Source organism: Lontra canadensis, unplaced genomic scaffold, assembly GCF_010015895.1.
Source record: "Lontra canadensis isolate GAN:19392208 unplaced genomic scaffold, GSC_riverotter_1.0 scaffold9, whole genome shotgun sequence".
NCBI classification, from domain to species: domain Eukaryota; kingdom Metazoa; phylum Chordata; class Mammalia; order Carnivora; family Mustelidae; genus Lontra; species Lontra canadensis.
Genome location: NW_022631003.1, coordinates 26,690,860 through 26,703,432, shown reverse-complemented (window position 1 = coordinate 26,703,432; position 12,573 = coordinate 26,690,860). Strand labels below are relative to the sequence as shown.

At 36.4% G+C, this 12,573-nt stretch overlaps 1 protein-coding gene across 2 annotated transcripts in view; it reads right to left on the bottom strand.

Moving 5' to 3' along the window:
* Window positions 1–12,573, bottom strand: part of PDE3A (phosphodiesterase 3A) — a 316,424-nt gene that overhangs the window by 60,270 nt on the left and 243,581 nt on the right. The window lies entirely within an intron of this gene.

Here is a 12,573-nt window from a genome sequence, read left to right as displayed (position 1 = left end):
GTGACAGTTAAGCCTGGTATGGTATTTTTTTTTTAAGATTTTATTTATTCACATGAGAGAGAGAGAGAGAGAGAGAGAGATCACACACACATGAAGAGGGAAGGGGCAGAAGGAGAGGGAGAAGCAGACTCCCTGCTGAGCAGGGAGCCCAATGTGGGGCTTGGTCCTAGGACCCTAATATCATTACTTGAGCCAAAGGCAGATGCTTAACTGACTGGGGCACCCAGGTGCCCCTATGGTAGTTACTTAACTAATATTACAGATAGGCCCCAAAAGCCTTTGGCTTGTGATCAGATTCACATGTTATCCCTCTTCTTGTTGTTGGTAAAAATAGTAATTTTAGTTCTGGTATTCTGTGGCACCTCTATCATATTTTCTAAAATGCCTATCAGACTGATAGTCCTTACACTCTCTTTGCTGAAGAAAGGAAAGCACAAAACAAAGAGGACAGGATTGTTCCCCAGTCTACTGCTTGGGCCAGAATGCCAGCAGGAAGGCATGACAGCAAGGGAGAGTATGGGCAGAGTCAAGGCCAAGAAGGTAGATGAAGCTTCAAGACAGCATACAGAAGACCACGAATACTGGAAGTTGCCACAGGAAGAGGCACAAGGAACCTACATAACTCCACAATGCAGTCAGCAATCAGGGTGCAAATTCTGGAGCTAGGCTACTTACGTCTAAAATTCTGACTCCTAACCCTACCACCTTCCAGCTGCATGATCTCCGGCACGTCACTAAGATCCCGTGCTGTGATTTCTGCATCTATAAAGTGGATACAGTCATAGCACCAGCTTCAGAAGGTAATTCTAAGAACAGGGATAATAAACGTAAAGCACTCAATATTGTGCTGGCAACTTTAAGTGCTCAATACTGATAATGGTATAAAAATTGTAATTCTGGACTTTTTCAATAAAATACTGTTAAAAGTCTGGCTATGTATTTGGAAGAAAAATTCAGTCATTTTCTCACAACAGACTTAAACTTCAGAGAGATGAAAATTTAAACATATATGATTATAAGTTTATTAAAAGAAAAGAGCAGGGCTTAAGTTATAATGCTGGAATGTTAAAAAATAATGTGAATTCGAGCTTGAAAGTCTCCTCACTTTCTCAGGAAGATTCTCTCAAACAGATCCCGGTGACTATTTGATTTTCCCGTGCCTAGTTCTTCGTCTTTTTTTTTCCCTGAGAAAATAACACCAACATTACTTCGTGGACTTGCTGGAAGGACCAAATGCAATGCTGTACACATTTGAAAGGGAGCACCTTGCCTAGATCATGGTTGACATATTCAGCTATATATCCCCTCAACCACCTCTCACAAAAATGACTAGGAGGAGAAACACCCAACAGAGGGAAAATTCAGAGACTGTGCTCTCTGCCACAGAACTATTGGATATGGACATAAACAGTATGTTGGAAAGGAAATTCAGGGTAACAATTATCCAGGCAATGGGTAGGTTGAAGAAGACCACTAGGGGCAACATAGAATCTCTAAGGGTAGAAGTGAGGGCTGATCTGGCAGTACTAAAAAATGCTATCAGTGAGATCCAATCTAATCTAAATACTCTAACAGTTAGGGTAACCGAGGCAGAAGATCAAATTAGTGATTTAGAAGACAGACTGATAGAAAATAAGGATCAGGCAGAGGTCTGGAACAAACAGCTTAGAAGCCATGAAAACAGAATTAGTGAAATAAATGATGCCATGAAATGTTCCAACGTCAGAATTATTGGGATCTCTGAGGGGGCAGAGAAAAAGAGAAGACTAGAAGATATAGTTGAACAAATCCTGGAAAAAAATTTCCCTAGTCTGGGGAATGGAACAAGTGTTCGTATCCTAGGGGCAGAAAGGATACGCGCCAAGATCAACGAATCTAGAAAGACCTTCAGACACTTAATTGTGAAATTCCCAAATCATAATTTTAGATAAGTGGTCATAAGGGCAGCTAGGGGAAAGAGATTCCTTATGTACAGAGGAAGGTCCATCAGAGTAACGTCAGACCTGTCCACAGAAACCTGGCAAGCCAGAAAGGGCTGGCAAGATGTATTCAGGGCACTAAATGAGAAGAACATGCAGCCAAGAATATTTTATTCACCAAGGCTGTCATTCATAATGGATGGAGAGATAAAGAGCTTCCAAGACCGACAAGGTTTAAAAGAGTATGTGACCACCAAGCTGGCACTACAATAAATATTAAGAGGGATTCTATAAAAGAAGAAAGAACCTAAGAGTGACATAGAACAGAAATTTGCAGAGACAATCTATAGAAACAAGGACTTCTCAGGCAACACAATGTCAATAAAAACTTATCTTTCAATAATCACTCTCAAGTGAACGGCCTAAATGTTCCCATAAAATGGCACAGGGTTGTAGATTGGATAAACAACAGGACCCTTCCATAAACTGTCTATAAGAGTCACATCTGGAACCTAAAGATACACGCAGACTGAAAGTGAAGGGATGGAGAACCATCTTTCATGCCAATGGGCCTCAAAAGAAAGCTGGGATAGTGATTCTCATATCAGCTAAATTAGATTTTAAACTAAAGACTGTAGTCAGAGATACAGAAGGACACTGCATAATTCTTAAAGGTCTATCCACCAAGAGGATCTAACAATTGTAAATATTTATGCCCCCAATATGGGGGCAGCCAACTACATAAGCCAACTGTTAAGCAAAATAAAGAGTCATATTGATATGAACACATTAATTGTAGCGGATTTTAACATGCCACTCTCAGTGATAGATCATCTAAGCAGAAAACCAATAAAGAAACAAGAGCTTTGAATGACACATTGGACCAGATGGACCTCATAGATATATACAGAACATTCCACCCTAAAACAACAGAATACTCATTCTTCTTGAGCACACACAGAACTCTCTCCAGAACAGACCACATACTGGGTCAGAAATCAGGACTCAACTGATTCCAAAAGATTGATACTATTCCCTGCATGTTCTCAGACCACAGTGCTTTGAAACTGGAACTCAACCACAAGAAAAAGTTTAGAAGGAATTCAAACACTTTGAAGCTAAAGACCATCCTGCTCAAGAATGTTTGGATCAACCAGGAAATCAAAGAAGAACTTAAACAATTCATGGAAACGAATGAGAATGAAGACACATCAGTCCAAAACCTATGGGATATGCCAAAGGCAGTCCTAAGGGGGAAATACATAGCCATCTAAGCCTTACTCAAAAAAACTGAAAAATCCCACATACACCAAATCTCTTTACACCTTAAAGAACTGGAAAATCAACAACAAACTAAGTGAACCCCAACCACAAGAAGGGAAATAATTAAGATTAGAGCAGAAATCAATGAGATAGAAACTAGAGATACAGGACAACACATCAACGAAACTAGAAACTTGTTCTTTGAAAGAATTAATAAGATTGATAAATCACTGGTGGCCAAACTAATCCAAAAGAGAGAGGACCCAAATTAATAAAATCATGAATGAAAGGGGAGATGTCATGACTAACACCAAGGAAATAGAAACAATCATCAGAAATTATTACCAACAGCTATATGCCAATAAGTTAAGCAACCTAGAAGAAATGGAAGCATTCCTAGAAACCTATGAACTTCCAAGACTGAAACAGGAAGAAATTGACAACCTAAATAGACCAATATCTAGTAATGAGATTGAAGCAGTGATCAAAAACCTCCCAAAGACAAGAGTCCAGGACCTGACAGATTCCCTGGGGGGAATTCTACCAAATATCCAAAAAAGAAATAATACCTATTCTCTTGAAGCTATTTCAAAAAATAGAAACAGAAGGAAAACTTGCAGACTCTTTCTATGAAGCCAGCATTACCCTGATCCCCAAACCAGGCAAAGACCCCATCAAAAAAGGAGAATTTTAGACCAATATCCCTGATGAATATGAATGCCAAGATTCTCAACAAGATCCTAGGTAATAGGATTCAATGGTAGATTAAAAAGATTATCCACCATAACCAGGTAGGATTTATCCCTGGGATACAAGTGTGGTTCAACATTCCCAAATCAATCAATGTGAAAGAACAAATCAGTAAGAGAAGAGAGAAGAACCACATGGTCCTCTCAATTGATGCAGAAAAAGCATTTGACAAAATACAGCATCGGTTCCTGATTAAAACAATTCAAAGTATAGGGATAGAGGGAATATTCCTTAACTTCATAAAATCTATCTATGAAAAACCCACAGCGAATATCATTCTCAATGGGAAAAAGCTGACAGCCTTCCCTTTGAGAGCAGGAACAAGACAAGGATGCCCACTCTCACCACTGTTGTTCAACATAGTACTAGAAGTCGTAGCAACAGCAATCAGACAACAAAAAGAATAAAATGTATTCAAATTGGCAAAGAAGAAGTCAAACTCTCTCTTCGCAGATGGCATGATACTTTATACGGAAAACTCAAAAGACTCCATCCCCAAACTACTAGAACTCATACAGCAATTCAGTAATGTGGCAGGATACAAAATCAATGTACAGAAATCAATTGCTTTCTTATACACTAACAATGAAAATACACAAAGGGAAATCAGAGAATCAATTCCACTTACTATAGCACCAAGAACCATAAGATACCTTGGAGTAAACCTAACCAAAGAGGTAAAGGATCTGTACTTGAGGAACTACAGAACACTCATGAAAGAAATTGAAGAAGACACAAAAAGATGGAAGAGCATTACATGCTCATGGATAGGAAGAATAAACATTGTTTAACTTAATAAACATTAAGTTAAAATGTCTATACCGCCTAGAGCAATTTATACTTTCAATGCCATCCTGATCAAAATTCCACCGGCATTTTTCAAAGAGCTAGAACAAACAATCCTAAAATTTGTATGGAACCAGAAAAGACCCCGAATTGCTAAGGAAATGTTGAAAAAGAAAAACAAAGCTGGCGGCATCACATTGCCTGATTTCAAGCTTTACTACAAAGCTGTGATCACCAAGACAGCGTGGTGCTGGCACAAAAACAGACACATAGACCAGTGGAACAGAGTAGAGAGACCAGATATGGACTCGCAACTCTGGTCAAATAATCTTCGACAAAGAAGGAAAAAATATTCAGGGACAAAAAGACAGTCTCTTCAATAAATGGTGCTGGGAAAGTTGGATAGCTATGTATAGAAGAATGAAACTTGACCATTCTCTCATACCATACACAAAGATAAACTCAAAATGGATAAAAGACCTCAACTTGAGGCAGGAATCTTTCAAAATCCTAGAGGAGAACATAGTCAGTAACCTCTTCAACAGTGGCCACAACAACTTCCTTCAAGACATGTCCCCAAAGGCAAAGGAAACGAAAGTGAAAATGAACTTTTGGGACTTCATCAAGATCAAAAGCTCCTGCACAGCAAAGCAAACAGTCAACAAAAAAAAGAGGGAGAAGATATTCACAAATGACACTACAGAAAGAGGGCTGAGATCCAAGATCTATAAAGAACTCCTCATACTCAACACCCAAAAAACAGTAATTATGTCCAAAAATGGACAGAAGACATGAACAGACACTTCTCCAAAGAAGACATAAAAATGGCTAACAGACACATGAAAAAATGTTCATCATCACTAGCCATCAGGGAGATTCAAATCAAAACCACATTGAGATACCACCTTATACCAGTTTGAATGGCCACAATTAACAAGATAAGAAACAACAAATGTTGGAAAGGTTGTGGAGAAAGGGGAACCCTCTTACACTGTTGGTGGGAATGCGAGTTGGTGTAGCCACTTTGGAAAACAGTGTGGGGATTCCTTAAGAAATTAAAAATAGAGCTTCCCTATGACCTTGCAATTGCACTACTAGGTATTTACCCCAAAGATACAGATACAGTGAAAAGAAGGGCTATATATACCCCAATGTTCATAGTAGCAATGGCCACAATTGCCAGTGGAAAGAGCCAAGATGCCCTTTAACAGACAAATGGATAAAGAAGATATGGTTCAGGGGCATGTGGGTGGTTCAGTGGGTTAAGCCTCTACCTTCAGCTCAGGTCATGATCTCGGGGCCTGGGATTGAGCCCCCATTGGGCTCCCTGCTTAGCAGGGAGCCCACTTCCCCCTCTCTCTCTACCTTCCTCTCTGCCTACTTGTGATGCCTCTCTCACATAAATAAATAAAAATCTTTAAAAGAAAAAAGAAGATATGGTTTATATATACCATGGAATATTATGCCTCCATCAGAAAGAATGACTACCCAACTTTTGTATCAACATGGACAGGACTGGACGAGATTATGCGGAGCAAAATAAGTCAAGCAGAGAAAGTCAATTATCATATGGTTTCACTTACTTGTGGCACATAAGGAATAACGTGAGGGACATTAGGAGTAGGAGAGGAGAAGTGAGTTGGGGAGAATCGGAGGGGGAGACAAAACATGAAAGATTGTGGACTCCGAGAAACAAACAAGAGTTTTGGAGGGGAAGGGTTCAGGGGAAGGATGAGCCTGGTGGTGGGTATAAGGAGGGCACGTATTGCATGGAGCACTGGGTATTGTGCATAAACAGTGAATCTTGGAACACTAAAAAAAAAAATAAAATTTTAAAAAATATGAATTCATAAACTGTCAATGAAATATATGACAGTTTGACAGATCTAAAGACTTAAGTTTCTATGTAAGCAAATATACCATAAGCAAACAAAAAAACCAATGAGAAAGTATTTGCCACACAGAGAAGACAAAACCTATCCAAATGAAGAGCTTCTAAAAAAAAAAATCAAAAAAGACAAATTTCGGTAAAAGGAATAACCAAATAACCCAAACACAATGTAAATAATCAAGTGTATGAATTTACTTGTCTGCCTAATATTTAAAATGCAAATTAACATAATGAAAACTTTTACTCATCGAAGTGACAAAATAACAAAGGATTGAGAGCACCGAGTATTAGTTATAGTTTGGGCAAGTGAACAGTGAGTCAAAACCCAGTGTTTGTGGAAGGGCATTTTGCTGAATCTATCAATTTGTCACTTAAATGTATATATTTTATGATCCAGGAAAACAAGGTTGACAGACATCTAAAGAAAAACTGTAAATATGTAAAAATACGAGGACAAAGGCATAAAGTGATACAATATCTCTCTAATAACAACCAGAGAATGCAGCCATAAATGCACATTGCTAGAAAAAAATGATACAAATAAAGTTGTAGTATAACAATGAGGTGGTATATAGTTTTTTAAAAGATTTGGGTAGATCTACAAATAGTTACTTGAAAAAAATACATCATTATTCACAGGTGGGGAAAAATATGTCATCAAAAAAGCAAATATGTATTATTATTCTTTATAATCAGAAAAATATAAAAATTATGAAAACATCCAACATACATGAAGATATGTAATCCTGGACCAACTATAAGTAATGGATAAATTTATGACATAGAGCAGTTATGTCTTTTACCATGGAATAATAATAGTAACCATCATAATCATGGTGGCAGGTTACATTTGCTCAACACAAGTCTGCAAAGTACTTCATTTACTAACTTCATTTTTATTAGTAAAAGAGAACTTGCCAGAACCCTGATAAGATAGCTGGGACATGCAACATCAGACTGCAAACAAATACTCTGGTTCTAGAGCTTAGGAGCTGAACCAGTACTCCAAAATATATGTTGAACTTTTTAATCTGATGTTCCTAAATATATCTGTAATTATTTAATGCTTTAGGTACTCACTGTGCCATGCTCTTCTGTTTGGATGCCTAAATACACATGATGGACCAACATAAAAATTCAAGAGTAATGTTAATAGTTTTAGGATACACTCATGCATCCTTCACATATGTACCTACACTGTCAACTTCAAAAACATTCATAAAATATGCCACCAAACTAAATTAACATTCCCTTTCGGAAACACGTATTTTCAACTGTACCCCTAATTATGATGCTTCTAAAAAAACTCACTCAGCATGACCTTCTGAAAGAATAATATTTATTCCTATCCATGCTTTTCTAATAAACTTAAAATCAAAAGTCACTGCACTGTTTCCATTTAAAAAATGAAAATTTAAGTCAAACTGTTTTAGGACATAATATTTTCAGACTTTCTGATAGTGAAATTAACACTTTATGTTCCAGTAATTAATAATTAAAGAGTTTTTCTCAAAAAGTTCTCACTAAACAAAATTTACAAACCTGAAGAAAAAGTAGAGCATGTTCACTGGTAACTCGAATTGCAATTTTTAATGAATTATTGGTGAGAAAACAAGTCTTTTTTATAATTCTCTAATTTTATGACTTTTTAGTAATGTATTCTCTTTTTAAGTACTAGATACATTTCTGATATACTAAAAAAAAAATTAAAAAATTCTAAGGTAACTTTAAAATGCAAATAGAACTGAACTTATTCTCCTAAGCCATTGTTAGTGTTAGGTAAGAATTTAGAAAAGACATTCATTATGTATTTTAATGCCTTCTATGCCATAGCTTTGGTCAAAGCAAAGGTCTTCAAGCAAAAACAAAGCAATATTCATGCCAGTGAGAAGTAAATGATACACGCTGGAATTGGCTAAGAAACCAAAGTGGCCATTTTTACTATTGAAAAAGTATACTTTAATGAAGTATACTTAATACAGGAATGAAATCAAGTCTTTGCTACACTGGTTTTCTGATTCAAAAATAGAACTGTACAACAGTCAAAAGTTGCATCACACATAGAAGTTATCACCACTTTTTCGCTCAAGTAACTAAAGGTTTCAATGAGGCATAAAATCTAAAACCAACAATCAGATTTGCTTGCCACAAAATTGCCAAAACTAACCACACATGACAGATGGGCCTCTCTTTCAATAAGCAGCAGGCAAGTTATAAAGACATGGAAGAGTCGGCAAGTTATAAAGACATGGAAGAGTCCAAGGAATAACTATTAAGGAATTTTAGGAGAGAAGGGCTTTGGTTGATGGTAGTTCTTTTGTCCGATGATACAAAATATGAAAAAGAGTGACTCACACAGAGGGTATTGCCAGACCCTATCCAACTTTGAAAATAATGTAACTAAATTTCTAGGTATACCAATAAATACTCAGAAATATTCCATTTAACTGGTGAAATCTTAGTGATAATAAATAGTAAAGGTTAAGTTTGTATGAAAGCTACTTTAAAGGGAAGTCTTAACAGCCTGAAATCATCTTTGAGTGCAGTAGGGAACTATACTGAAGCGTAAAACCACAGTTGAGTCTTTTTATAGTAGAGATAAAAAAAATTTTTTTTCAGACATTCTACTTTGCAAGTTCTCCTTATTATAGGAACAGTTATATATAACATTTAAGAAGATGCAAGTGTAATACCCTGGACATTATTTAAATGCAACCAGATTTGGATCACCACCTTTAAAAAGAAAATCCAGAATTCAAGTCTGATAAACAGCCGAGGAAAGTGGGGTTTTATATGTTAAACTAAAAATAGCTGATTTTCCTGGTAAATCCACCACTTTTCAAAGCACCCAGTTTTTATAATATTTTCCCTTGTCCCTGTTATCTCCATTCAGTCTACTTTACTCCACTTTACTTTACTCTACTTTACTCCAGGATGTGAATACATAGATGCTTTGGTATATAATATGATCTAATTGCTTCAAAGTTACTTTATTCATCGTAAACCAAAGGCTGGGAAAATCTGGAATTATAGGTAAGAAGTTAAAGAAACAACAACAAATACACCATTAACATAACTCCTAGAATAGGCATGTATTAACAATTCAATTATAGGAAATTTGTTTTCACTCTTACTACTGCTGCACTAAAACGGTGAAATTACACTATTAGCATGATAAAAGGGAAAACTCTGCATATGTGTAGCAGTCACAAAGGATATGCCCTTCATGCAGGGCACCCAAGTTTCTAAAATTACCCTCAGAGGCAAATTTTGAAAAATTCCAACAAATGAATTCATGTGATCAAATAACTAAGAGCATGTATGTAACATAAAATTATATATCTTTAAGTAGCATACCAGATTATTTAGTGTAGCACTGTGTTTGGGTTTCTGTAAAAATCTTATTCAGAAATAGGGAATTTCTAAAAGGAATAATTGTTGAACAGTTTTAGGAAATAACCATAGGAACAAGGTGAATGAAAACAAAGAAGTCAACAAACACCATTTCATTTAAAGAATGAGAAGCTGCCCACAGGAAAAATCAGAAAGGGACTGGGAAAACTGAGGTCAACAACAATTTGCTGTTCAAAATGATCAGGGCGGCTATCTGGTATAGAAAATGGGGTGACGGTAATGCATCTAATTCCTGATGAATTCTGTGAGGCAGCACCAACTCCCTCCAACAGAAGGGATAGCTCCAACAGAAGTTATAGAAGTTAATAGTTCTTCCTCCTGCATATTTTGAAGCAAAGATTAAACTGATAACTTAATCAAATTAGTTACATACATCCCTGCTTAGAAGTGGAAGATACATAATAACTCTCAAGTCTTCTGAGTCAGTGAATTAGTGAATCATCTGATGAGTCATTTGCTTTGGAGATTAATTTATTCTGACTGGGAAAAAAAAAAGAATTAGAAGCAGTATAAAAATCTCTCTTCATAATTCTACATGAAACCCAAAGATAGGTTACAAATGCCAAAGAACCACAATCAAGGCAATTACCTACATAACCTAGTTGAGATGCTGTATGCCTTGAATCAGACCGCCATGTTGTTTAATATATTAACTCAGCATGGTTTCCAAAACTAATCGAAGGTTTACTCTAGGCAATATTGTATCCATTGGGGGTACATAGGCTCCTCCCACTTGCAAAATCAGAGAACTGGGTTAGATCTTCCTAAGATCCTTTTCAATTCTATAAATCTAAAGCATTTTGCATCTACACAAACACACACATCAAAGAAGAAGGAAGGAAATGATTTTAGAACTTATTTCCTGGCATTAGTCAGCATTTAAAATTTTTAAAGACAATTTAAAAAGTATTATGTAGACAGAAAATCCTTTGTTTCACATTGCTACCTTAAACTTATGATTGAGTCACTGATGCTGTCTCCTTTCTACATTAAAATACATTGAGCGCTCAGGGCGGGAAGAGGCTATTCCCTGGAACTTTTACATAATTCTTCTCCCAAGAGTTGAGCTGTACATTTGCAAATATCATCTTCCTTTTGCCCCGCATCTGTTCAGGCCAGTTGTCTTTTGTCACTGTAAATTACCTATGCTAATATAATATCCATAAACCAGTGATAACATGAGTAAAAAAACAAAAAGTTGCTTTAAAGACAAAGTTGAATAGCTTTAAAGACTTCATAAATACATTTCATCAAAGTGAGGTCCTAATATCGATTTCTGTTAAATTAGGTAGGGGAGGTATGACTGTAAACATCCAAAAGGAAAATGATAACCTATCTGAAAGATTTGAACTCCAAATGCTTTCAAGTACCTAAGTCACTTCCAGTGAGAAATAATTTGAAACTGGCAGTTGTGTACAATGAAGTACCATGTGGTACATAGAGGAAAGAGAACTTTCCATTCCAACTGATATGGTGAACACGTGCTTAAAGAGAAACATTCTTGGCTCCTCATCCAAAAGATTTGTGAAAGCCTGCATATTTCTATGTAGTAAGTTAAGATATATTATGAGAGGTAAAATATAGGTCGAAGTTGTATAATTCTCTGCTTTAAAACTTTTAAAATGAACAGACCAACGAAAGCCCTGATTCTGTTGAGAGCTCCACACCATTTTAAACCCAACACCCTTCACTCGAAAGTCCTTCAGTGAAAGGAACCATTTATAATAAATAGTTACATCATAGCTATTCATTACCACCCCTGAATCCAGAGGAGAAAATAAAGTTTGGTTTATGAATTAGCACACGGGGTGTGAAAATGAACATGTGCCTTTTTTCATCGTGTATGTAATACAGAAGTCTGTCTATGGGAGAAGTTGGAAAGCCAAGTTACAGAGACCTGGGATAAAAAGAGAGGAAGTTGTACTCATTCATCAATACCAAATTTTTATTTTATGAATTAGTACATGGGGCCTTCGAGAGCAGAGGATCTAGAGTTGGTCTGCCTGTATCCAAATGTTGGATCTGCTGAGATTTTCAAAAAATTCATATACCTTCCTTGTTCATTTTCTTATCTCTGAGCAAGGGGTAATAATAATATTGACTGTATAGTATTATTGATGAGTAAGTGAAATCCAGCACATAAAGACCTCAGCAGAGGTGCTTGGCCCACAGGGCATGTTTGATAAATATTATATATTACCACCATTATTATTACTGCACTGAAAAAAACTGTGTGGTAAAGTCTGCACATGACGTGTGTTTGTCTTCCTTATATACTGGGCCAGGAGTTTGTTCACAGATGAATGCATCATAGAACAGCATTTCTTCATCAACAAAACCAAATCACCACAACACAAACCCAAATACTTTCACTTCTTATTCTAGGTAAAGCTAAAGCTCGTACTCCCTCCTCCTATATACACATAAGACTTCTGAGATTAATTTTTGGCTCTCAGAAAGTAATTGTACAAAAGTCCTGGTTTCAGTTAATATGGTTGATTGCACTGGTATAATTTACAACACAGTATGTGAAAGGAATTCTAAAAGCAG